At 44.7% G+C, this 27,833-nt stretch overlaps 1 protein-coding gene and 1 pseudogene across 4 annotated transcripts in view; one reads left to right on the top strand and one right to left on the bottom strand.

Annotated features, from left to right (window-relative positions):
• The window catches only part of HRH1 (histamine receptor H1), a 114,600-nt gene that overhangs the window by 59,889 nt on the left and 26,878 nt on the right, over window positions 1-27,833 (top strand). Inside the window, exon 1 of one of the 3 annotated variants that reach the window (XM_050781485.1) lies at window positions 6,518-14,838. The exons of the other annotated variants lie outside the window; for them this stretch is intronic. The gene's annotated coding sequence lies outside the window, so the exon portion shown is untranslated. Of the gene's footprint in view, window positions 1-6,517; window positions 14,839-27,833 lie in introns of those variants that run through there. 3 annotated transcript variants of the gene reach the window in all.
• Window positions 24,456-25,894, bottom strand: LOC126949076 (mitochondrial intermembrane space import and assembly protein 40-like; annotated as a pseudogene). The gene has a single exon (XR_007723583.1). The product of XR_007723583.1 is annotated as a mitochondrial intermembrane space import and assembly protein 40-like (transcript).

The raw sequence follows: 27,833 nt of genomic DNA on the forward strand, positions 1-27,833 counted from the left end.
ATCAGAGTTGCCGGAATCTGCATTTTAACGTATGCACTCCCAAGTTTGAGAATAGCTGGTTAGTTGGCAGTGGGGCGGGGTAGGGGGGGCAGCCAATCAGAAGAATACTTGCTATTGGGATTGTCCTGGGAATGCCAGGGCACACGCTTGCTGTCCTGCCATCAGATGGCCACCTCCCCAGATATGATGTCCTTTTGCCTCTGAGAGAATTGTGACAGGAATAAGGACAGGAATTTCAGAAGTTTGCGGAGTAGATTTTCCTGCTGTAAAGCAGTGTATGTGAGAAGGCTCTGCCTTCCTTCAAATGAGAAGGAAAAAGAAAAGAAAAAGTTTTATATATGTGTATATATATATATAGGAGGCGAATGTGTCACTTTCAGATGAGTTATTTTCCAGTCTGGGCACAATTTTCATTTCTCTCTGGTGAGTCATTGCAAACATTGGCTTTTTCTCACTGCCTCTTGTTAGCAAAGGACACCTTTCATGGAAGGGCTGAGGCCCATCTGGGGCAGGCCTGGAAAATCTACTCTGCAAATCCAGGTAGAGGACCCACTGGGGCCCCACACATCACAGGGCCCCACACAGTCCTGTGCTGTGGGAACCACAGAGACTCCCGGCAACCAAGGGGATGGGCACTTCCCCCCTTCCCAATTAGCCCTCCTTGTTAACTCACATCTTGCCCTTCCATGGGTTGTTTCTAGACTCTCTGGCCACCATCCTGCTGGTTTTAATGAGAAAAAGTCCCCAAGTACCTTTTGCCATTCATTCATGTGGTCCATCAGTAGTATAGCATAGCAATTAAGGACATGGGTTCCGGGAGCTGTCCTTTAGTGGCTCCCTGTTTCATAAAAGTCAAAACCGAAGTTTCTGCCATAACCGCAAGGCCCTCCATGATCTAACTCCTGTCACCTCAGTTTCTCTCCCCTCACTCACTCAGCTCCAGCCACACTAAACTCCTTGCTGCTTCTCTAACATGTCAAAGATGTGCCCACCCCAGGGCCTTTGCATAGGCTGTTCCCACCTCTTTGATGTTTTTTTCCTGCAGATCTCTGCATGACTCACTTCCTTTGGATCTCTGCTCAAATGTTGCCAGATCACCTTGACCACCCTATATAAACAGCAGACCCACTTAAGCTATCACTTACCCTCTTTCTTCCCCATAGCATTTATCACCACCTGACACAGTATTTATTGACTTGTATTTTTCTTTAGGATATGTTTCTTCCCGCTAGAATGGTAGCTCCTTGTGGACGAGCACTTTGACTTGATTACTGTTATTTTCCCAATATCTAGACTATGATTAGCACATTATAGGCCTTTAATAAATAAGTAAATATTGATTGAATGAATTAATGAATTCATGAATGAATGAATGCCTGGCCCTGTTCCTTACTAGCTGTGTGACCTTGGGCTCCTTAGCATCTCTGAGCCTCAATAAAATGGACATGGCTATAGAGGTTTACAAGATAAAGGAGAGAATACAAGTCTGTTTGTATGCTTTAATAAAATACCCGAGACTGGATAATTTATAAAGTACAGAAATTTATATCCTTTGAAGCCTAGGAAGTCCGAGATCAAGGTGCCAGCAGGTTAAGTGTGTGGGGAGGATTCCCTCCTCATAGGTGGTGCCATCTAGGGTGTCCTCCTGTGATGGAAGACATGGAAGGGACAATGTGTTCTCATATGACAGAAAAGACAGAAGAGCCAGACAGCTTTCTGGAGCCTCCCTTATAAGGGCATTAATCCCATTCACGAGGGTGGAGCCCTCATAGCCTACTCACCTCCCAAAGCTCCAACATGAATTTTGGAGAGACACAAACATTCAAACCACAACGGCATGTAAGCCCGTTACGTGGTGACTGGCACACTCAAAGCTTTCAATAAACATTGGCCGCCCTGGACTGTTACTACTTTAGACCAGCAAAATAAGGTAGAATGTGCTAAAGAAAATCGAAGGTGCTTACAAAGGACTGTCACGTGGAGAGATGGTAGACTTTCTGCCAAAGTGGGTGGCCTCTGAGTTGGGCCTGGGGCCGGGCAGGGTCTCAGTGTGTCAGCGTGGGGGGTGTGGAAGGGTGGTGTGGGAAGACAGAACAGCGCAAAGAGGCAGAAGGGAGAATGTTCAGGGACAGGTCAGATATGTTTGACGAACTCCAGAGGCTGCAAAACAGGAGGGGGAGGGGAAAGCAGAATAAGGAGATGGAAGCATTTTTTTCCTTTCTGGAAGAAGAGAGGCTGGCTGGTGCTTTCCAAAAGCTGTACAGCAGTGAAACACAACAAGAAGTCTGATTTACAGCCCACTTCTTGGGGCAGAGTGCTTCGCAGTTAGTAATGCAGTCTTCTGAGAATCATTTTGTTGGTGTGTCACAACCTTCCTGAAGATAGAAGTTATTAGGTGTTTGTGATTCTAGTATTGAGGTTACCTGCAAATAACCCTGAATGGGATATTACATCCAAAAGAAACCAGTCGGTAATGGTGGGATTTCTGGGCACTATGGCCTTCTGCTGTCCTGTAGACTGGGAGGAAATTCAGAGCACAGCTGTCAGGGGAAACTAAGATGGATGATGTGAGGGAGAAAGACTGAATGGTGAGCTTTGGAAAGCAGGAGACCATGCATTCCCCAAGTATTCATTCATTCATTCATTCATTCACTCATTCATTCATTCAATGAACACTGAATACTTACCACATACAAAACAGTATATTCAGGCCAGGGGCCCAGAGGCCAGGACTTAAGACACTTTGTATATGTTTAATTTTCTACCTGATTTTTTAAAAACCTTCTGTAACCTGAGGAGGCTGGGGAGGCAGCATAGGTTTCATGTCACATGACATGTCAGCTCCAGTTGATTTGTTGTGGCTAACCAGAGTTCTGATACTACAGTGTGGATTTACCAGGATAGAATCTGGTGATGGGTTTGTGATATCAGCCATGGGTTTAGGATGGGAGAATGGTAGGACAAATGCCACATGTTTGCCCCTGCAGGAATGAATTCCATAGATACCTATAATATGCTGACCTGAAGGTTTGCAACAGAATGAAAATAGTCTCTTGACTCTGCATACTTGGTGAGTGTAAGGTGACTGATCACTTACCATGGAGAGCTGTGAAAATTCAGGACAATAAAGGGGACAAGAATTGACGCTCCAGGGTGATAACTCAGAAAGATAGTTCCTCTCCAAGAGGTGGTGTCCCAGGCTTTTACCCTTGTCTTATCCACCCCTAATTTAACACTTGTTTAAGGCATCTTCTCCAAATATTTGACTTTGTTCCCATGGAGACCTTTTTGCGCTCGTATTTCACCTTCTTGTGTCATGTATAATTCATTCATACCATATATAATACAACTGGAATAAACAAGTTTGGAAACAACTAACTTGGGACTAAGGTGACTCTTACTCATTGTACAGCTGAATGGGAGCAGAAGGTGTGAAAACAAAAGCTGCTGGGTCGCTGTGTTTTACAAGTGACAGGGGTGAGGGACTTTGGCTAATTCAGTGAATCAGTTAAGTGAAGGTTAGTTAAGACAGCTCTTCCTACTAATAGACAGTTGTCTTTTTACAAAAACTATGGATTTATCTACACATACACATTCTGTTTTGTAGCCTCCTTTTTTTTTTTTAACTTAAACAAGTATTAGAGACATCTTTTCATGTCATAAATACTCTTCCACAACAATATTTTAAATGGTTACCTGGGATTCCATGTTAGGGATCTACCACTTAATGGATCCCCTGTTACTGGACTTGCATGTAGTTCCCAGTTTGGAACTATTAGAGGAAACATTACCTTTTGGATCCCAATATGGGTAGCTGAGGGCACTGAACACTCCCTGAGTGGTGAGTGGTGGAAATGAACATTAAAAGAGAATAAAGGATGAGAATCTAAAATGCAGCCACTATGAGAAACAGTATGGCAGCTTCTCAAAAAATTAAACATAGGATTATCATGCCACCCAACAATTCTGTTTCTGAGTATATACCCAAAAGAATTGAAAGCAGGGTCTTGAAGAGACGTCTATACACCCATGTTCATAGCAGCATTATTCACAGCAGCCAAAGAGTGGAAGCAGCCAGTGTCCCTCAGTGGATGAATGGGTACACAAAATGTGGCGTATTCATACAATAAAATATTATTCAGCATCGAAAAGAAAGGAAATCCTGTGATATGCTATGGCGTGGATGAAACCTGAGGACATTATGCTAAGAGAAATCAGCCAGTCACAAAAGGACAAGTAGTGTATGAATCTGCCCGTATGAGGTCCCTGGAGTACTCAAACTCATAGAGACAGAAAGTGGAGACCAGGTGCGGTGGCTCATGCCTGTAATCTGAGCACTTTGAGAGGCCAAGGCAGGCGAATCTCTTGAGGTCAAGAGTTCAAGACTAGTCTGGGTGACATACTGAAATCCCGTCTCTACTAAAAATACAAAAAATTAGCCGGGCATGCTGGCATGTGCCTGTAATACCAGCTACTTTGGAGGCTGAGGCAGGAGAATCGCTTGAAGCCAGTAGACGGAGGTTGCAGGGAGCTGAGGTTGTACCACTACTGCACACCAGTCTGGGTGACAGAGCTAGATTCTGTCTCAAAAACAAAAAAACAAAAAAACAAAAAAACAAAAACGGCCAGGTGTGATGACTTATACCTGTAATCCTAGCACTTTGGGAGGCGGAGGTGGGCGGATTGCCTGAGCTCAGGAGTTCGAAACCAGCCTGGGCAACATGGTGAAACCCTATCTCTACTAAAAATACAAAAAAATTAGCCAGGTGTGGTGGCGTGCGCCTGTAGTCCTAGCCACTTAGGAGGCTGAGGCAGCAGAATTGCTTGAACCCAGGAGGCGGAGGTTACAGTGAGCTGAGATCATGCCACTGCATGCCAGCCCGGGCAACAGGGAGAGACTCCGTCTCCAAAAACAAACACACAAACAAACAAACCCCCCCCCAAAAAAACAGAAAGAAAAACAAAGTGGGGCCAGGTGCAGTGATTCACACCTGCAATCCCAGCACTTTGGGAGGCCAAGGCAGGCATATCACCTGAGGTCAGGAGTTCAAGACCAGCCTGGCCAACATAGTGAAACCCTGTCTCTACAAAAATACAAAAATTAGCCAGGCATGATGGCAGGTGCCTGTAATCTCAGCTACTCAGGAGGCTGAGGCAGGAGAATCGCTTGAACCCGGGAGGCAGAGGTTGCAGTGAGCCAAGATGGCGCCACTGCACTCCAGCTTGGGTGACAGAGCGAGACTCAGTCTCAAAAAAAAAGAAAAAGGAAGTGGAATGGTGGGTGCTGGGGGTTGGGGGAGGGGGAAATGGTGAGTTGTTCAGTAAATATAGAGTTTCAGTTTTACAAGATAAAGAGAGTTCTGGAGATTGTTTGCACAACAATATGAATGTACTTAACATTGCTGATCTGTACACTTTAAAATGGTTAAGATGGTAAATTCCGTATTATATATATTTTACACAATTAGAAAACATTTTTTAATTTTTAAGGGAACAGAGGAATAGATATAGGTGTTAATATAACAGCTGCTAAGATTATTAGAAAATGAGACAACCAGACATTACATACCACATGGAGAAACCAAGCCCTACCTGCAGTCTGACCAAAGGGATCAATCCTGAGCCTGAGCCAGTCTCTGGATTCAGCTGGCAATTCTCAGGACGACCACAGGACAGAGTAGTGTGTTGAACAGAACTTCAAGTGTGCAGTCAGCAACATCAGCCCAAGGGAGATGCAACAGTCAAACTTCCAGATTCTTTCAAGGAAAAAGTATAAGGAAGTAAAAGGATGAATGAGGAACCCACACATTTAAAAAGAATTAAAAGGCAGCAAATTTTTCAAATGGTCAAGAATGTAGTATCTAGGTATGTACATTTGAGGAAAAAAACAATTTTAAGCCGGGCGCAGTGGCTCATGCTTGTAATCCCAGCACTTTGGGAGGCCGAGGTGGGTGGATCACAAGGTCAGGAGTTCGAGACCAGCCTGGCCAATATGGTGAAACTTCGTCTCTGCTAAAAATACAAAAAATAATTAGCCAGGTGTGGTGGCAGGTGCCTATAGTCCCAGCTACTCAGGAGGCTGAGGCAGGGGAATAGCTTGAACCCAGGAGGCAGAGGTTGCAGTGAGCTGAGATTGTGCTACTGCACTCCAACCTGGGCAACAGAGTGAGACTCCATCTCAAAAAAAAAAAAAAAATTTAAAAGACACAAGAGTGATTCCTTAAAAGTCAGGACGGTAGTTTCTTGTGGGGGCCATGGATGGGACAGGACACATATGAGGGACACACAGCAAAGTTCTCTTTCTCATTTATTTATTTATTCTTGAGATGGAGTCTTGCTCGGTTGCCCAGACTGGAGTGCAGTGGCATGATCTCGGCTCACTGCAGCCTCCACCTCCCGAGTTCAAGCGATTCTCCTGCCTCAGTCTCCTGAGTAGCTGGGATTATAGGCATGGGCCACCACGCCCAGCTAATTTTTTGTATTTTTCGTGAGATGGGGTTTCACCGTGTTGGCCAGGCTGGTCTCAAACTCCTGACCTCAAGTGATCCGCCCACCTCGGCCTCCCAAAGTGCTGGGATTACAGGCATGAGCCACAGTGCCCAGCCTTATTTATTTATTTGCTTATTTATTTATTTATTTTTGGAGACAGAGTCTTGCTCTGTTGCCCAGGCTGAAGCACTGTGGCGTTATCTCGGCTCACTGCAACCTCCACCTCTTAGGTTCAAGCAATTCTCCTGCCTCGGCTTCTGAGTAGCTGAGATTACAGGCATAAGCCACCACACCCAGCTAATTTTTTGTATTTTTAGTAGAGACGGGGTTTCACTATGTTGGCCAGGCTGGTCTCAAACTCCTGACCTCGTGATCTGCCTGCCTCGACCTCTTAAAGTGCTGGGATTACAGGAGTGAGCCACCACGCCTGGCCTAAATTTTCTTATAAACTCATATTGCCATGCCTAAATACCTCAGGGGGCAGTGACTCCAGAAAACCACACAAATCTAGCACATGAATTAATGGATTATTATAAGAATTCTGGAGATGGGTGGTGGCGATGAGTGCATGGTTGCATGGTTGTGAATGTAGTTAGTATCATTGAACTGTGCATATAAAATGGTTAAAATGGTAAGTGTTATACTGTAGGTATTTTATCACAGTTAAAAATAAACAAATGGGCCGGGCGCCGTGGCTCACGCCTGTAATCCCAGCACTTTGGGAGGCCAAGGTGGGCAGATCACGAGGTCAGGAGTTCGAAACCAGCCTGGCCAACATAGTGAAATCCCCCGTCTCTACTAAAAATACAAAAATTCACCGGGAATGGTGGCACGTGCTTGCAGTTCCAGCTACTTGGGAGGCTGAGGCAGGAGAATCGCTTGGACCTGGGAGGTGGAGGTTGCAGTGAGCCGAGATTGTGCCACTGCACTCCAACTTGGGCAACAGAGTTGAGACTTCGTCTCAAAAAAAAAAAAAATTAATTTAATGTGTAACAATTCAATCAATGCACTGGTGTCTGCTGCGAGACACGCCCACTCAGTCTACCCTGAATCCCCAGGAAGATTTCTTCCTAAGATGCCCTTAAATTGACAAATCCTTTAATGTTAGACCTTGTCAAAATGCTTTAAGGAGCTGTTTCGTTTCTTTCTTATTTATTTTAATTGTGGTAACTTAATTTTTTTTATCAAAACTCTTCTGAAACAGGAAGGGAGGAAGTATTGCCTACAAACAGATAGAGTAGTCACACAGACCAAGGTTAAAATCCGGATTCTGCCTTTTGTTAGTTCCATGACTTTTGGCAAATTACTTAAGCTCTGTAAGACTCAGTAAAAGGAATCTGGAAAAATAATTGTAATAGTAATTACCTCCTAGCATTATGGTGGGACTTTAATAAAACAATACCTATCAATCCCCAAGCACCACGCCTGGCCCGGGGTACCTGCTATAAATGTTAGTGGTTTGATTCCAAAAAGAATTGGACCTGGGTCTAAGAAACCCCAAGTACCACTGTCAACTCCAACCCTGACTTGCTGTATAGTCTTGGTAAAGCTGCCTGTCTCTGAGGCCGGTTACCTCATCACTGTCCTGAGAATCCCTGTCCTCCGTGAGAACAGTACTGCTGAGGTGGAGGGTCCTGTTTGTTGGTACGCAAGGGGCTTAGGAATGAGGATGCCGGTGCGGAGCTTGCAGCCACTCCAGTAGGCAACCAGCAAGAGGAGGTGTGGAGCTGCAGGGCTGCCCATGCACACCAGCAGGTGAAAATGTGCCTTAGACACACAGCTGAGACAGTAAATTGGTTTCCGTCATCCTGTGCAGGGAAGATCATGCTGGTTTTACCCTTCTTGTCGGGCTGCCTCTTGTAAACCTTGTTTGCCCTCCTTTATCGGACTGTGCTGAACTTAAAGAACAGAGAAATTGAGGTTCATTATAGCAACCCCAGGGAAGGGTGGCCTACCTCTCAAAGATCCACTTTTTCCCCCTGCATTTCTCTGTTTTATATAAGTAGAATAATAATGTACACATTATTTTGCTGCATTTCATAATTTTACGATTGTTCTATGTCAATAACAAAAAAAAGAAAACCAACCACAGAGACAGTTAGTTTTATTCAGAATCCTGCTTCCCCAGGAGCATAAAAGAGACCAATCCCCGATTCCTTAACTGAGATGAGGAGAAATCAAGTTAAATGTTAAACAGAGTGTGAGTCACTGCTCCCGAAGTATCTGGGCGTGGGAATATGAGTTTGTAATAAAATTTGATTTAAAGTGTAACAACTCAATCAATGCACTGCTCTCTACCGCAAGACACCTCCATTCAGTCTACCATGAATCCCCAGGAGGATTTCTTTTTAAGATGCCCTTAAGTTGACAAATCCTTTAATGTTAGACCTTGTTAAAGTGCTTTAAGGAGCTGTTTAGTTTCTCATCTAGTTATTTATTTTTAATTGTGGTAAAATATCCATAACACAGGGCCAGGCGTGGTGGCTCATGCCTATAATCCTAGCACTTTGGGAGGCTGAGGCGGGTGGATTGCCTGGGCTCAGGAGTTTAAGACCAGCCTGGGCAAACGGTGAAACCTCGACTCTACTAAAATACAAAAAAAATTAGCCAGGTATGGAGGCATGCAGCTGTAATCCCAGCTACTTGGGAGGCTGAAGCAGGAGAATCGCTTGAACCTGGGAGGTAGAGGTTGCAGTGAGCCGAGATCACGCCATTGCACTCCAGCCTGAGCAACAGTGCGAGACTCCATCTCAAAAAAAAAAAAAAAATCTATATCTATACCTATATCTACCCATAACACTTACTACTTTAACCATTTTATGTGCACAGTTTAGTGATACTAACTACATTCACAACCACACAATCATGTGCCCATCACCACCATCCACCTCCAGAACTCTTCACCTTGCAAAACTGAAATTCTGTACCCATCAAACACTAACTCCTCTTTCCTCCTTCCCGCAGCCCCTGGCAGCCACCATTCCACTTTCTGTCTCGAGGAATTTGACGACTCTAGGGACTTCATATAAGTAGAATCATGCAGTATTTCTCTTTCTCTGATTGTCATATTTTACTTAGCAGAATGTCCTCAAGGTTCATCCAGGTGGTACCACGTGCCAGATGCCCTTCTTTTTTTAAGGCTTAAAAATATTGCATGGTATGTGAGGACCACATTCTGTCTCCCCATTCATCTGCTGATGGGTATGTGGGTTGCTTCCACCTTCTGGTGATTGCGAATAATGCTGCTATGAGCATGAGTATATCAGTTTCTCTTTAAAAGTCCAGTAATCCTTTATTCCAGTGATGGATGGTGTAGTTGTTCGGATTGTACAGGGGAGCATCTCAGCTGGATAACAATAGTCACTTAATAGTTCTCTTGAGCACCTACAGCCTGTATAGGAACCTGTTGAGGAACTGGGTAAATAGCAATGTAGCAGGAGGCACAGGACAGGGTGGGAGTGAGGGTGGGTGCAGCCACAGCTGGAAGTGTGCACAGCTGTAACTTCCCAGCATTGAGCAGGTCCTCATGGGAACAAGTTATGAAAACTATGATTATTTTTCCATTTCCTAGACTCTGTGATTGTTTTCACAAGAAGCTAAGTGGTTCCTGTGTGATTATATATCCCAGGTGTTGTGTGGAATTTTAACTAAAATATCGAAATCTAGGGCAATTTGCCTATCACACATCCACTTATTCAACTTCCACCAGCAAGTTCACAGCACTATGTAAAATGCTTAGAACCAGTGGAGGTTTTTGTGAGTTCTGGAAAGCAAGAGGAGGGAAAAATCAATGGGGAAAAGTAGGAGTGAAGCAGATAGCCACTTAGAAGAACATGGCAGGCTGACGGGAAAGTACAGCAGCCGAGTGTCTGCTGGCAAGCTGCATGTCAGGGCTCACTTGCACAAATGGTAAGGCAGAACTAGTGGCCCCCTAGACCCAGGGGAGTTTGGAGGCCCTGGGAAACATAAACTCTCCATCCTAAGACAACACTACACCCTCTCACTTCTAATCAAGGCCCTTACATTCCACCATTCAAGCACATTAAATAATAGTTGTCCAAATGTATGGAAAAGGATTTTCTCTTTTCAGAGCCACTCTTTTAAAATGCAGACTCTCCAGTCGGGCACAGTGGCACATGCCTGTAATCCTAGCAATTTGGGAGGCCACGGTGGGCAAATCACAAGGTCAAGAGATCAAGACCATTCTGGTCAACATAGTGAAACCTCATCTCTATTAAAAATACAAAAATTAGCTGGACGTGGTCGTGCGCCTGTAGTCCCAGCTACTCAGGAGGCTGAGGCAGGAGAATCGCTTGAATCCGGGAGGCAGAGGTTGCACTGAGCCGAGATCGAGCCACTGCACTCCAGCCTGGCAACAGAGTGAGACTCCGTCTGAAAAAAAAAAAAAAATGCTGACACCAGCTAGGTCGGGGAGACCCTAACGCAGCAGCACTAGAGGAATTAAAGACACACACACAGAAATATAGAGGCGTAAAGTGGGAAATCAAGGGTCTCACAGCCTTCAGAGCTGAGACCCCTAACAGAGATTTACCTACGTATTGATTAACAGCAAGCCAGTCATTAGCATTGTTTCTATAGATATCAAATTAACTAAAAGTATCCCTTATGGGAAACAAAGGGATGCGCCAAATTAAAGGAATAGGTTGGGCTAGTTAACTGCAGCAGGAGCATGTCCTTATGGCACAGATCGCTCATGCTATTGTTTGTGGCTTAAGAATGCGTTTAAGCGGTTTTCTGCCCTGGGTGGGCCAGGTGTTCCTTGCCCTCATTCCAGTAAACCCACAACCTTCCAGCCTGGGCATTATGGCCATCATGAACATGTCACAGTGCTGCAGAGATTTTGTTTGTGGCCAGTTTCGGGGCCAGTTTATGGCCAGATTTTGGGGGGCTTGTTCCCAACAACAACAAAAAAAGGCCGGGCACAGTGGCTCGTGCCTGTAATCCCAACCCTTTGGGAGGCCGAGGCAGACAGATCACAAGGTCAGGAGATCGAGACCATCCTGGCTAACATGGTGAAACGCCGTCTCTACTAAAAATACAAAAAAATTAGCCGGGCATGGTGGCGGACATCTGTAGTCCCAGCTACTCGGGAGGCTGAGGCAGGATAATGGTGTGAACCCAGGAGGCAGAGCTTGCAGTGAGCTGAGATGTTGCCACTGCACTCCATCCTGGTGACAGAGCGAGACTCTGTCTCTAAAAAAAATGTGGACACTCCTTACAGAGCTCTCCGAATTTCAAGGCATTTTAGAGTTTCTCCAGCTTGACTGTTCTCAAGCTGCTCTGAGGGGCCTCTGGGGAGTCTGGGGCAAAAAGGGAGAGTCAAGTAGACATGGCTCTGGGTTCCACCACTCCACTCCAGCTACAGCAGCAAGCTGCTTCTATCTGTCTTATCTAAACTGTTACATAAACCAGTAGTTGTGCTACCAAGAAAAGGGGGAAAGGGGAATGTTTGCAAAATCCCCGATCTTGAGCAATCCCTTTGTTTAACAGAGGAGGCCTGCAGAAGTAGAGAGAAGGGTTCAGAGTCACACAGCAAATTCATTCAACAAATATTTTTTACTGTGCCAAACAAACAGTAAACAAATATGAGTGCACAAATCCCTGCCCTGAAGACGGGGCCCTTCTCTCCAGGATAACTCTTCTGCAGCCTTGAGGGGACACAGAGGGCATTGTCAGCAAGGAGGGGGATGGCCTTCCCCCATGATACATTCTAGCCACATCGTCCTGACACCCCAAATATGAGTGAGGCCATATCTCCTGTGCATGCAAAAGGGAACACACATTTGTTCTCTTTAGTGTATTGTCCCTCAACCATCTCGTTTCACTCTTTCTGAAGCCGTGCAATGTGCATGCCTACCATGTGCCAAGCAGTTCTAGCATGTGAGGCTACAAAGCTGAATAAGATGGGGCCTCTGCTCCCACGGATCTTCCAGCCAAACAGGGGAGAGAAAAGCTCTACATAAATGATCACAGTACAGAGTCAGCTCTATGCACTGATAGCTTATCAGCCTTGGAGTCTGGATCAGGGAAAGAAGAGATACATCTAGCTAGGGGAGGAAGCATTGGAATTGGGCCTCTCTTCTCTTTCCAACTTTCAGGTTAAGAAATTGGATGTTGGAGTCAGGCAGCAGCCCTTGCTTTCAAGCCCAGTGGGCCTCATAACTGTGTGAGCTTGGACTAGGGGTGTAGGTTCCCAGGGCCTCATCTGAAAAATGGGGTGATAATTACAGTTCCCACTTCCGAGGGTTGCTGTGGGGATTAAATGAGATAACACAGGTCCAACTCTTATCCTTGATAAATGTGCCCCTTATTTAAGGACTTTAGGGATGAGGTGAAGATGAGACAGAAGCTCTCCAAAGGCTCTACACAGGCAGGGAGCAGAGAGGGAAAGTAGGCAGCGTGGAATTGGGTGCTCCACCTGCGGCTGCAAAGAGCCACACACAGGAGGGGTGCTAGGAAGTGCCGCAGGAAAGGGGGAGCAGGGCCAGGAGACAGAGGGACCCCTCCAAGGCCAAACTGAGGACTTGGGTCCCTATAACTCATTTGTGAGTTCTAAAAGTTTTCTTGTAGATTCCCCAGGATTTTCTACAAACAAGAGTGCTGGGATTACAGGCATTAGCCACCGCACCTGGCCACAACCCAGCTTTATAAGGGTTGCAGTTGAGGTCTGTGCAGAGTTCAGCAAAGCTCTGGAGAAGGAAGTGAATTAACCCAGCCCGGTGGGACGGAGGAATGCCTAAAAGGAAGTGACATCAGAACTGGTTTGTAAAGAACTGAATGTCTTGCCAGGGTAAGAGGACGGGAACAGGCATTCCCAGCAGGAGAGCAGCGTTTGTAAAGGTATGCGGTGTACACAAGCAGGGCCTATTTTGAGAGAGTGGAGAATCACAGATGAGGCTGCACAGTAAGGTAACACCAGGTGGAAAAAGCTCTGTGTGATGGCTCAAATGTATTGACATATAACTAGCCACTGCCTGGCACCCTGCCTCTATTTCCAGAGTAGACCTGTTTTATCTCTTGGGCATTTGTCAAGCTGATTGGAGTAATGAATAAAGAAAAGAGGGCACTGGGAAAGCTAAGCTGATTTGTATTAGAAATTACATGATACCCTTCAATAAATCAGAAAGATCGAAGAGTGGGTGAGAAGGGAAAAGGGAATTAAAAGGGAACCAAGGGAACCTGAAGTTTTTGAGAGAGAGAAATCTGAGGGTGAGCAGCTGATGCTGTAGCTGGCACTAGGGGGTGACAAATGGGAGAATAAGTTTTTTGTGATGGTGTTGTGTCTGGAATTGGTGGGTTCTTGGTCATACTGACTTCAAGAATGAAGCTGCAGACCCTCACGCTGAGTGTTATAGTTCTTAAAAATGGTGTGTCTTAAGCTTATTCCTTCTGATGTTCTAACGTGTTTGTAGTTTGTTCCTTCTGGTGGGTTCACAGTCTCACTGGCCTCAGGAGTGCACTGCGGACCTTCATAGTAAGTGTCACAGCTCTTAAGGTGGCACATCGGGAGTTGTTCACTCCTCCCAGTGGGTTCGTGGTTTCACAGGCCTCAGGAATTAAGCTACAAAGCTTCACGGTGAGTGTTACAGCTTACAAACACAGTACACACCCTAACAGCGAACAGCAATAAGATTTATTGCAGAGTGAGAAAAACAAAACTCCCACAGTGCAGAAAACCACCACAGCAGGTTACCATTGCTGGCTCCAGCAGCCTACTTTTATTCCCTTGTCTGACCCCACCCACATCCTGCTGATTGGTCCATTTTACAGAGAGCTGATTGGTCTGTTTTACAGAGAGCTGATTGGTCCATTTTTACAGAGTGCTGATTGGTGCATTCCCTGTCTACAATCCCTGAGCTAGACACAGAGTGCTGATTGGTGTGTTTACAATCCTTTAGCTAGACACAGAGCGCTAGAAAAGTTCTCCAAGTCGCCACTAGGTTAGCCAGATACAGAGTACTGATTGGTGTATTTACAAACCTTGAGCTAGACACAGAGTACTGATTGGTGTTTAACAAACCCTGAGCTAGACACATAGTGCTGATTGGTGCGTTTACAATCCCTTAGCTAGACGCAGAACTAAACAGAAAAGTTCTCCAAGTCCCCACTAGGTTAGCTAGATACAGAGTACTGATTGGTGTATTTATAATCGCTTAGCTAGACATAAAGGTTCTGCAAGTCCCTGCTAGACCCAGGAGCCCAGCTGGGTTCACCTAGTGGATCCCACACAGGGGCTGCAGGTGAAGCTGCCCACCAGTGCTGCACTGTGCGCCAGCACTCCTCCACCTCTGGGCCGTCATGGGACCCGGCGCAGTGGCGCAGTGTGCGGTGCGTGTCAGGGAGGCTCCGACTGCGCAGGAGCCCACGAGTAGGGGGAGGCTCAGGCATGGCGGGCTGCAGGTCCCGAGCCCTGCCCCGCGGGGCGGAGGCGGCTGAGGCCCGGTGAGAATTCCGGCAGTGCTGGGGCACCCGGAACTGGCGCTGGCCCGTGAGCGCAGCGCGCATTCCCGGTTCCCGCCCGCGCCTCTGCCTCCATACCTCCTCGAAAGCAGAGGGAGCTAGCTGCGGCTTCGGCCAGGACAGAGAGGGGCTCCCACAGTGCTGTGGCGGGCTGAAGGGCTCCTCAAGTGCTGCCAGAGTGGACTCAGGCCGAGTAGGTGCTGAGAGCGAAGGCTGCTAACATGTTGTCACCTCTCAGTTTTGCCTATTGGAAAGTCTTCAGTAAAGGTTGAAGTTACTTTTCCATATCATTTTATTTTCTGGATATTGGACTTGAATTTCTTTTTAATATGATCATGGGGCCGGGCATGGTAACTTAAGCTTGTAATCCCAGCAGCACTTTGGGAGGCCGAGGCGGGTGGATCACTTGAGGTCAGGATTTGGAGACCAGCCTGGCCAACATGATGAAACCCCATCTCTACTAAAATTTTAAAAAATAGCTGGGCTTTATGGTGGGCGCCTGTAATCCAACCTACTCAGGAGGCTGAAGCATGAGAATCGCTTGAACGTGGGAGGTGCAGGTTGCAGTGAGCCAAGATGGCACAACTGCACTCCAGCCTGGGTGTCAGAGTGAGAGTCAGCCTCAAAAAACACACACACACACACAAAAAAGATACCAGAGGTAGACTGGATGCAAAACAGTCCAGGTTTATTTGGGTTGTTACCCTTGTATCACGGATGTGGGGTCGGGGGGTTTCTGTATATTCTGACAACAGTGGCCAGCCATTAGAGTTTTGAGTAGGGGGATTGGATTTGTGGTTTTAGAAAGATCATTTGGCTTCTATGTGAAATGGGCCAAAACCAGGAGCAGGAAGACCAGTTAGGAAACTGTGATAGCGGATGAGAGAAGATGTTGTCAAAGTCCACAGCAGAACAGAACAGGGGTGACCCAACCTGGACATCATCTCCGGTCTTCAGTCACCTGTAGTGCAGAGTTTTGAAGCAGGTCTGAGCATGGGACCGTAGTGGTTGGGAAGGAAATGCCATTTACCTATGATGATGAACATCATCATGGGTGATGAAGATTTTTTTTTTTTTTCCTGAGACAAGTCTCGCTCTGTCACCCAGGCTGGAGTGCAGTGAAATGAGCTCGACTCACTGCAGCCTCCATCTCCCAGGTTCAGGCAGTTCTCATGCCAAGCCAAGGTCACCCAGTAGCTGAGATTATAAGTGCCCGCCACCACGCCTGGCTAATTTTTGTATTTTTAGTAGAGACAGGGTTTCACCATATTGGCCAGACTAGTCTCAAACTCCTGATCTAGGTGATCTGCCCACCTCAGCCTCCCAAAGTGCTGGGATTACAGGCGTGAGCCAACACGCCCGGCCTTACATTTTCTTTATGTACATACACACCCATAAGGAGGCCTGTCTGAGCTGCACAGGACTTTGGTCTCCACCTGAGCATCATCTCCCTTTCACTTCTGGAGTGCTTGGAGAGATCTAGACAAGACCACTTTCTTTGTGGTTTCTTGACTTGCCCACACCCCCTGGGAACTTCCTCTCTCTGAGAGTAAATAGAGTCTATCCTTAGATAACACTTGCCCAAGGAACCAGCCAGAAGTAAGATTTGCTGTCAGTCACTAGGGAAATGATTGCTGTTGGAGCTGGACAATTAATCAGCAGGACAGAAAGTTCTTGGATGAACTAGGACAGGCCCCAGCCATCCCTGAGGCATATCAAAAACAAGGGGAGAATTGGGAGTCTTACTCACATTTCCATCTCTAGTGGCTTGGCCTAGCATAATACCTGGTACCACATTATTGTTTAATTAATAGTTCCTGAATATATTAATGAATTAGCATCACATGAAACTCTGAATGCGGTCATGTTGGGTCAGAACTGTGGTGCGTTAAAGGCAGGATGCATCTACTTACTCATCACTTACTGACCTCCTCCTACCATAATTCGGCTTTGGTTAGGAAAGTGATTCACAATATTGGCTGCATTGGAACTATCTGGAGAGTTTTTAAAATCCAGGCCAGGCAGAGTGGCTCCTACCTGTAATCCTAGTACTTTGGGAGGCCAAGGCAGGAGAATTGCTTGAGGCCAGGAGTTCAAGGTCACAGTGAGCTATGATCTTGCCACTGCACTCCAGCCTGGGCAACAGAACGACAACCTATCTCCAACAAAAAATTGTTTTTAATCCTGAAACCCAGACACACCCTAGACCAGCTACATCAGAATCCAGTCCAGGAGTGGTGAGTCCTCGGCATCAGTATTTTTTTAAAGCTCTGATTATGATTCCAATGCGCAACCAAGTTTTAAAGCCACTGGGCTAGGTGCTGGAAATATAAGTGAATATCGCAGTGGTCCTGCCCTTGTAGGGATCAAAGTCTAAGTGAAGGACACCTGAATTCATTCAATAGAATATAGTGGACCGGGCATAGTGGCTCACGCCTGTAATTTCAACACTTTGGGAGACTGAGGTGGGTGGATCACCTCAGGTCAGGAGTTTGAAACCAGCCCGGCCAACATGGCAATACCCCATCTCTACTAAAAAAATACAAAAATTAGCCAGTTGTGGTGGCACGTGCCTGTTGTCCCAGCTACTCGGGAGGCTGAGGCAGGAGAATCGCTTGAACCCAGGAGGTGGAGGTTGCAGTGAGACAAGATCTTGTCACTGCACTCCAGCCTGGGTGACAGAGTGAGACTCGGTCTCAAAAAAAAAAAAAAAAAAAAAAAGAATATAGTGTTAAATGCCTTAATAGAGATATGGAGACAATACTGTAGGAACCCAGAAGAAGAAATGCTTAGATATGGCTAAGGGATACAGGAAAGCTTCAGAAAAGAAGGATGGGCTTTGTAGAATAAATAGAAGTTCATTGATACTTTCCTTCCCTCTGCCTCCCTCCCTTCCTTTTTCTTCCCATCTTGTTTATCAACCTTTCCACCTCTCCTTTGTCCCTTTCATTCTTCTCACCTACTTTGTTTCAGGTGGGCTCTGAAATAGGCCCATAAAAGACAATAGTAAACATAAATGAAATGCTAATCTGCAAGACACATCCTCTTCCTGGAGAAGAGAATCCTGTGTGTAGAGCCCCCCAAAACTGAAAGAACCTGGGGAGTTTGGGGACAGCGAGTTCATTTTTGCTGGAGTGCTGTGGTTCAAAATATGAAGGAAATGTCATACCAACAGCCTAAGGAGTTTGAACTTTTCCTTCAAGGCATTTAGAAGCAAAACAATATATGACAAGATTTAAAACAGTGTTTACCACATCTTGGGTGTTACCTGAAGTGACTGTAAATGGTACAGAAATGTACCATTAACTAATATTGACTCACTGATTTTCAAGTCTTACTTGTATATTTAAGTCCTTCTGATTACCTCCAAGAGAGTCTCAATTTGGTGTTGGGATGTTTTTATTAATTTATTTATTTACTTTTTTATTTTGAGACAGAGTCTCGCTCTGTCACTCAGGCTGGAGTTTAGTGGCATGATCTCAGCTCACTGCAAGCTTGGCCTCCCGGGTTCACACCATTCTCCTATCTCAGCCTCCTGAGTAGTTGAGACTACAGGCGCCTGCCACCACGCCCGGCTAATTTTTTGTATTTTTAATAGAGACGGGGTTTCACCGTGTTAGCCAGGATGGTCTCGATCTCCTGACCTCGTAATCCGCCTGCCTCGGCCTCCCAAAGTGCTGGAATTACAGGTGTGAGCCACCGTGCCCGGCCAGTGATGGGAAGTTTTTAACACCTATCTTACTCTTGCTAAGGTTTCTCTTTAACAAAGCAAAGCCTTCTTCACAATATCTGAGTAGAATTAAATCACACTGTTTTATTGTCATTTTATTTATGCCTATGGAAAGTTCTATAGATAACAAAAAAAGATAACTGGTTTTTCATATGTGGTAGTGAAATAAACTTCAGCAAAAAGTGGATCCATTTAAATTATATATAAAGTAAATGGTGGTATAGGAAAGACAGATCAGCAAAAATGATAATGGGAATAAGTAACTAAAGGAGAGAAATGTGGATTTAGAAAGATTGCTTGCAGTTGACACGGGTGGGGACTACAGGGGGTGAAATTGGAAGTGGGCTGGCCAGTTAGGGGGCTGTTGCAGTGTCCCTGGTGAGAGCAAACTTGAGCTTAGATCAAGGCAGCCTCCAAAGGATGAACAAAAGGAGTAGGCGGCTGGCCTCCAGAAGGCCGGTGACGGACAGGAGACACCAGAGCATGTTCTAGGGAGGTGACACTGACTGAAGTCCACTGGGTAGGTTCAAGGGCAGATGAGAGAGACCAAGTCCCAGGGCCTGACCCCAGGTCTAAGGCAGTGAAAGTACTGGGCATGAAGACAAGAATTTTAAATTCCATTATTGGCCTTGGGTGCCAAGGTGAGCTCATACACAGGAATCAAGGAGCAGGAGGCAGCTTGCTGCTGGATCCTAAACCTGGCTCGGCACCACATTCACCAGGGGAGCTATTAAAAAACACCTAAACCTTAATGTTTAGACATTAACTGGAATTGCCTATGCCTTGGGGGAATGGCCAGCAGCCCCTGTGGAAAACAGTTCAAGTCTGCCTTTTCATGTTTCCACTATATCATGGAGGAGATCAAGGGGTCAGACTGTGTAGACCGGTTCCGGGTCATGCAGGAATGCATGCAGAAATACCCAAACCTCTATCCCCAAGAGTCATCGGCGCCAGTCCAGACCTACTGGATCCTACTGAATCGACTAAGCCGGATCCCAGTGTACGATATATTTCACAGTTGCTCTGATAATTCTTATGAACCCAACCTGGATGTAACCACAGTGTAAAAACCCCTACTACTCAAAGTGAGGTTCGTGGGCCAACAGCATGGGCATCACCTCGGAGCTTGTTAGAGATGCAGAATCTCTTGCCCTACCTCAGACCTCCTGAACCATTTTAACGAGACTCAGAAAATGTATTTGCATATGAAAGTTTAGGAAGCACTGTCCTAGACCAGTGGTTTTTTTTAAATCCTGGCTGCACACTGGATCACCTGGGGACCTTCAAACCATAGTGGCTGGGAGTCTGGGAGTGCGGCCAAGGTATCAGTAAGAGTTTTTTTACATTAAGCCTTTTAGGAACACTCAGTTGTAGGAAATAACATAGAGCAATCCTGCATATACTTTACTCAATTTCTTCCAGTGTTTCTCTCAGGTTTGTCAAAGATCAAATGGCTGTAGATGTGTGGTATTATTTCTGAGGACTCTGTTCTGTTCCATTGGTCTATATCTCTGTTTTGGTACCAGTACCATGCTGTTTTGGTTACTGTAGCCTTGTAGTATAGTTTGAAGTCAGGTAGCGTGATGCCTCCAGCTTTGTTCTTTTGACTTAGGATTGTCTTGGAGATGCGGGCTCTTTTTTGGTTCCATATGAACTTTAAAGCAGTTTTTTCCAATTCTGTGAAGAAACTCATTGGTAGCTTGATGGGGATGGCATTGAATCTATAAATTACCTTGGGCAGTATGGCCATTTTCACGATATTGATTCTTCCTATCCATGAGCATGGTATGTTCTTCCATTTGTTTGTGTCCTCTTTTATTTCACTGAGCAGTGGTTTGTAGTTCTCCTTGAAGAGGTCCTTTACATCCCTTGTCAGTTGGATTCCTAGGTATTTTATTCTCTTTGAAGCAATTGTGAATGGAAGTTCATTCCTGATTTGGCTCTCTGTTTGTCTGTTACTGGTGTATAAGAATGCTTGTGATTTTTGCACATTAATTTTGTATCCTGAGACTTTGCTGAAGAGAAACAAGAAATGGGGAAAGGATTCCCTATTTAATAAATGGTGCTGGGAAAATTGGCTAGCCATAAGTAGAAAGCTGAAACTGGATCCTTTCCTTACTCCTTATACGAAAATTAATTCAAGATGGATTAGAGACTTAAATGTTAGACCTAATACCATAAAAATCCTAGAGGAAAACCTAGGTAGTACCATTCAGGACATAGGCATGGGCAAAGATTTCATGTCTAAAACACCAAAAGCAACGGCAGCAAAAGCCAAAATTGACAAATGGGATCTCATTAAACTAAAGAGCTTCTGCACAGCAAAAGACACTACCATCAGAGTGAACAGGCAACCTACAGAATGGGAGAAAATTTTTGCAATCTACTCATCTGACAAAGGGCTAATATCCAGAACCTACAAAGAACTCAAACAAATTTACAAGAAAAAAACAAACAACCCCATCAAAAAGTGGGCAAAGGACATGAACAGACATTTCTCAAAAGAAGACATTCATACAGCCAACAGACACATGAAAAAATGCTCATCATCACTGGCCATCAGAGAAATGCAAATCAAAACCACAATGAGATACCATCTCACACCAGTTAGAATGGCAATCATTAAAAAGTCAGGAAACAACAGGTGCTGGAGAGGATGTGGAGAAATAGGAACACTTTTACACTGTTGGTGGGATTGTAAGCTAGTTCAACCATTATGGAAAACAGTATGGCGATTCCTCAAGGATCTAGAACTAGATGTACCATATGACCCAGCCATCCCATTACTGGGTATATACCCAAAGGATTATAAATTATGCTGCTATAAAGACACATGCACACGTATGTTTATTGCAGCACTATTCACAATAGCAAAGACTTGGAATCAACCCAAATGTCCATCAGTGACAGATTGGATTAAGAAAATGTGGCACATATACACCATGGAATACTATGCAGCCATAAAAAAGGATGAGTTTGAGTCCTTTGTAGGGACTTGGATGCAGCTGGAATCCATCATTCTTAGCAAACTATCACAAGAACAGAAAACCAAACACCGCATGTTCTCACTCATAGGTGGGAACTGAACAATGAGATCACTCGGACTCAAGAAGGGGAACATCACACACCGGGGCCTATCATGGGGAGGGGGGAGGGGGGAGGGATTGCATTGGGAGTTATACCTGATGTAAATGACGAGTTGATGGGTGCAGCACAGCAACATGGCACAAGTATACATATGTAACAAACCTGCACGTTATGCACATGTACCCTACAACTTAAAGTATAATAATAATAAATAAATTTAAAAAAAAAAAAAAAAAAAAATTTCTTCCAGTGGTAGCATATTGCAAAACTGTAGTAAAATATCACAACCGACATTGACATAAAGACAATCAAGTACAGAAGAGTTCCATCACCAACGTTGCCTTTCTATAGCCACATCCCCTTTCCTTCTCACCTCCCCCATCCCTAACCCCTGGCAACCACTAATCTGTTCTCCATTTCTATAATTGTGTCATTTCAGGAATGTTACATAAATGTCATACGGTTAGTAACCTTTTGGGACTGCTTTTACTTCACATAATTCTCTGGAGACTCATCCAGATTGTTGGGAATAGCACTAGTGCATTCCTTTTTACTACTGTGTAGTATTCCACAGTTGGTTTCTCATTCACCTATCAAAGGGTATCTGGTTGTTTCCAGCGTTGAGCTATTATGAATAAAGCTGCTATAAGCATTCATGTTCAGGTTGTTTGTAGGCAAATAAGTTTTAGTTTCTTTGGGATAAATGTCCAGGAGTGCAATTACTCAAGTTTATGGTAGTTACATGTTTAGTATTTTAAGAAACCGCCATACTCTTCCAGAATGGTTGTATCATTTTACATTCCCACCAGAAATATATGAGTGATACAGTTTCTCTGCAGTCTTCCTCAGCATTTGGTGTTGCCACTGTCTTTTATTTTAGCCATTCTGATGGCTGTGCAGTGATATCTCATTGTGGTTTTGATTTGCACTTTTCTGATGGCTAGTAATATTGAACATCTTTTCACAGGCGGATGGGCCATCTGTATCATCTATTTGATGATGAAATGTTTCCTCATGTCATTTGCTCATTTTCTCATCAGATGGTCTGCTTTTTACTGTTGAGTTTTGAGAGCTCTTTATATGTTCTAAATACTAGTCCTTTGTAAGATATGTAGCTGGCAAATATTTTCTCCTTGTCTTTTTATCCTCTTAACAGGGTCTTTCACAGAACAAAATTTTTCCTTTTGATGGGGTCTAATTCATTGTTTTTTCTTTTTGTGGATCATGTTTTTAGTCACAAGTCTAAGAACTTTTAGCTTAGCTGTGGATCCTGAAGATTTCTTCTAATGTGTTTTTCTACAAGTTTTGTAGTTTTACATTTTACATTTAATGGTCTGTGGAGCATTTTGAGTTAATTTTTTGTTCGTATGTTTTTTAGACGGAGTCTCGCTCTGTCACCAGGCTGGAGTGAAGAGGTGCGATCTTGGCTCACTGCAATCCCCACCTCCCGGGTTCAAAAGATTCTATATTTTTAGTAGAGACAGGGTTTCACTATGTTGGCCAGGATGGTCTCAATCCCTTAACCTCATGATCTGCCTGCCTCGGCCTCCCAAAGTGCCGGGATTACAGGCATGAGCCACCACCATGCCCAGCCTGAGTTAACTTTTTTATAAGACATAAGGTTTAGGTTGTTCAGTTTTTGCCTATGACGTCCAATTGTGCCAGCACCATTTGTTGAAAATGCTTTAATTTTGCGCCTTTGTCCAAAATCACCTGAGAATATTCGAGTGGTTCTATTTCTATTTCTTGACTCTCTGTTCTAGTCTATTGATTTATGTGTCTACTCCTTTGCCAATACCACAAAGTCTTGATTAGTGTAGCTATTAATGTATAGTAGTTTTGAAATTGGGTAGGTCAATTTCTCCCATTTTATTCTCTTTTTCTCAAAATTGAGTTGTTCTAGTTTCTTCACTTTTCCCTATACATTTTAGAAGAGTCTTGTCTATATCTGTAAGACATCTTGCTGATATTTTGATAGGAATTGCATTAAATCTGTATATTAATTTGGGAAGAATTGACATATTTACTCTGTTGAGACTTCCGATCCATAAACACTCTCCATTTATTTACATCTTTGATTTATTTCATCAGCATGTTGTAGATTTCAGCACAGAGTCCTGTACGAGTTCATCTGAGAATGTGTTGTTTTCCTTTTTTTCCTTGTAGATATTTTCACTGAGTATAAGAGTCTGGGCTGACAGTTCTTTTCTTTCAGCATCTGAAAAATATAATGCCATTTTCTTGTCTCTATGTTTTCTGTGAGAAATCTGCTATCATTCCCATTATGGTAAGGTTTTTTTCTCTGACACTTTCAACATTTTTTGTCTTTCATTTTCAGGAGTTTAATTATTATGTGTTTTGGTGTATATTTGGGGGGCTTATCCTGTTTGGTTAACAGCTTCTTGATTCTGTAGAGTTAGGTCTCTTGCCAAATTTGGGACATTTTCAGCCATTATCTCTCAAAGCACATTATCATTGCCACCCTTTTTCTCATCTCCTTCTGGGACTATGATTATATGAATGTTAGATATTTTGTTATAGTCCCACAGGACCCTGGAGTTCTGTTTGTTTGTTTATTTGTTTATTAGTCTTTTCCCTCTGATGTTCAGATTTGGGAATTTCTATTGTTTTATCTTCCAGTTTACTGATTCTTTCCTCTATTCCTGCCTTCTTTAAGCCCATCAATTGGATTCTTTTTTTTTTCAGGTAGAAATCATGTTTCCTTTTAATTGAATACTTAATTCACAATGTTCCCTCTCTTGCTGCTACTCTGGTAATAATTAGGTCCCCACCTCTCAAGAACATTGCACCTGGCCAGACTGAGATCCAGTGTGAACATGGGCCCCAAACCAGGGCTTTCGGAATAACAAGGAACAGCCAAGCCAGCCTCTCCCTTCACTTAGAAAGGGACTGTGAATGCGAGGGTCCAAATCTTCACCGTCCAAACACAGAAAACCAGGAGCTCCACACCAACATGGAAACCAAAATGTATCAGGAATGAAGTACAGTACCCCTTCACATACTCAAGGTCAAGATGGGTTTGCAGAAATCGTATCTGACCATCTGGCCTCTGCTAGTAGAGGCCCCACCCCAGCATTTTTAAGAGAAGATGTTTTTGTTTCTATTACTTGTATTATTTCCCCAAGGGGTACAAAATCTACCAAAAGGAATATAATGAATCAGAATAAATCAGCTCACTCACAAGAAACCTTCCTGGGTAATGGTTTTTAGTTGCTGAGCTTATTCAGCACATGATTTAAAAGTGGCAAAATTCAGGGCAATCTGAAAAGAGAATTCAAAAGTGGCAGCTACAGGTTTAGGTAGGACACACATACATACAACCCCCATTTTTTTTTCAGTGTATATGTCAAGAGGTCAAGACCCCTGATCATCAAAATAAGTTATTTTGTATATTACAGTGCACAGGACAACAGAGGGAAAGACACTTTCCTGGAAGGTGACAACAAGGCTTTTTGCAAAAGGTCCACTCCAAAAGGACTGGAGCCCAGTGCCTTGTGGCCTTCATTAACTTGACCCCTCCTCTTCTTTGGTTGCAGTGGCTTCAGTGGGAGCTGTTTCTTCTGCTTGTTCTGCTGGCTGCTTCTCCCTTTCCTCTTCCTCATCCTCATCCTCTTGGGGATAGAGGTCTGGGTATTTCTGCATGCATTCCTGCATGGCCCGGAACTGGTCTACACAGTCTGACCCCTTGATCTCCTCCATGCTATAGTGGAAGCAGGAAAAGGCTGACTTGAACTGTTCCCCACAGGGGCCACTGGCCATTCGCCTAAGGCATGGGCAGTTCCAGTAAATGTCTCCATTGGCAGTATCTATCCATGCTCCTCGTATGGATCATTGGGTTCATCAGCCACCGATTCTGCATTGCTTGGAGTTTCCTGGTCTTCTTTGGTTACAAATATGATTTGATCCTTCCCTTCCTGCCAGCAGTAGGACATGGCTGCAGCCCAGCCCTGAGACCTTGCAGAAGCAGCAGCAGCTGCAGCTTCACGCCATGACCTCCCTCTCCTCAGGCAGGGAGGGCACCTCTGGATTCTATTTCAACTATTATTTCCATTCTAAATTTCCATTGGTTCTTCTTTATATTTTCTATTTCTTTGCTGAGACTTTATTTTTTTAATTTGTCTCAAGTGTGTTCACATTTGCATGTTGAAGCATTTTTATGATGATTACTTTAAATGTTTTGTCAGATAATTCTAACACTTCTGTCGTCATGGTATCTATTAATTGCTTTATTTATTCATTTTTAAATTTATTTTTATTTTTATTTTATTTATTTATTTTTTAAAGACAGAGTCTTGCTCTGTTTCCCAGGCTGGAATAGAGTGGCATGATCATAGCTCACTGCAGCCTCAAACTCCTGGTTTAAGCAATCCTGCTGCCTTAACCTCCCAAGTAGCGGGGACTACAGATGCACATCACCATGCCTGGTTAATTTTTTTTTTTAATTTTATATAGATGAGGTCTTGCTATGTTCCCCAAGTTGCTCTCAAATTCCTGGGCTGAAGGGATTCTCCTGCCTCAGACTTCCAAAGTATGATTGCTTTTTTTTTTCTCTTTGAGATGGAGTCTCACTCTGTCGCCCAGGCTGGAGTGCAATTGTGCGATCTCGGCTGACTGCAAGCTCTGCCTCCCAGGTTCACGCCATTCTCCTGCCTCAACCTCCTGAGTAGCTGGGACTACAGGTGCCCACCACCACGCCCAGCTAATTTTTTTGTATTTTTAGTAGAGATGGGGTTTCACCGTGTTAGCCAGGATGGTCTCGATCTCCTGACCTCGTGATCCGCCTGCCTCAGCCTCCCAGAGTGCTGGGATTTCAGGCGTGAGCCACCGTGCCCGGATAGTATGATTGCTTTTTAAAAATCCTATTTGGGCCAGGTGTGGTGGCTCACGCCTGTAATCCCAGCACTTTGGGAGGCCTAGGCAGGCAGATCATGAGGTCAGGAGATTGAGACCATCCTGGCTAACACGATGAAACCCCGTCTTTACTAAAAATGCAAAAAATTAGCCAGGCATGGTGGCATGTGCCTGTAGTCCCAGCTACTTGGGAGGCTGAGGCAGGAGAATGGCTTGAACCTGGGAGGCAGAGGTTGCAGTGAGCCGAGATCACGCCACTGCACTCCAGCCTGGGTGACAGAGTGAGACTCTGTCTCACACACACACACACACACACACACACACACAAAAAAAATCCTATTTGAATTCCCTTCTCATTTTTTGATGTGAAAAATGATTTTCAATTGAAATATGGAAATTGTAGGTATTATGAGACCTAGGATCATATTTAAATCTCCTGATTTATCTGGTTTTGACTGACACTGCCGTAGCAGGGGAAGCCGGAGGACACAAGGGGAGAGTGTGCTGCCTCATTACTTCCAGGTGGAGGTAGATGTCCTGGCTCCCCACTTAGCTTCTCTTGACACCTGAAGGGCGTGGGTTTCTCATTATTGCTGAGCAGATGTGGGAGCTCCATCTCCCCACTAGGCCACTGAAGATAAGTCCCCAGCTGGGAGGGATGAGACTGCCTCCTCACTGCTCCCCATGCACCCCTACTGACACCGTGGGAGTGGGTGCAGGGCTTGTCATCACCTGACAGGATGCAAGTCCCAGCTCCCTGCTAGGAATGGCGGGGACACCACCCCAGCAGGGGGAGTTGAGTCACTTCATTACAGCTTGACAAGGGTGGAAGTCTTGGCTTCCCTCCCTCCTTCGCCTCATCTGGCTAGGACAGGAACGGGGCACAGTGTTTTTCTATGGTGTTTGGCTGAAATAGAGCAGGTGTTGTCTAAAAGTTTTCTATTTTGCTAGGCAGCCCCTTTCCCAGTCTTTTGGCTAGACACAGCAGGCTTTTGTTTTGCCTGTGCCGATTGCCATTTCTGAGCTGCCAGCTTCTTCAGCTCAAACTCTCTGATGTATGTGGCCAAACAAAAGCCCAGGGAACTCATCACAGTGTCATTCATTGAGTCCCAATGTTCCTCACTGCTTTGCCTTTGCCTCTCCACCTATCAGAGTCTTCTTGTGTTTGCTTTAA

Source organism: Macaca thibetana, chromosome 2 (genome assembly GCF_024542745.1).
Source record: "Macaca thibetana thibetana isolate TM-01 chromosome 2, ASM2454274v1, whole genome shotgun sequence".
Classification (NCBI taxonomy): Eukaryota; Metazoa; Chordata; class Mammalia; order Primates; family Cercopithecidae; genus Macaca; species Macaca thibetana.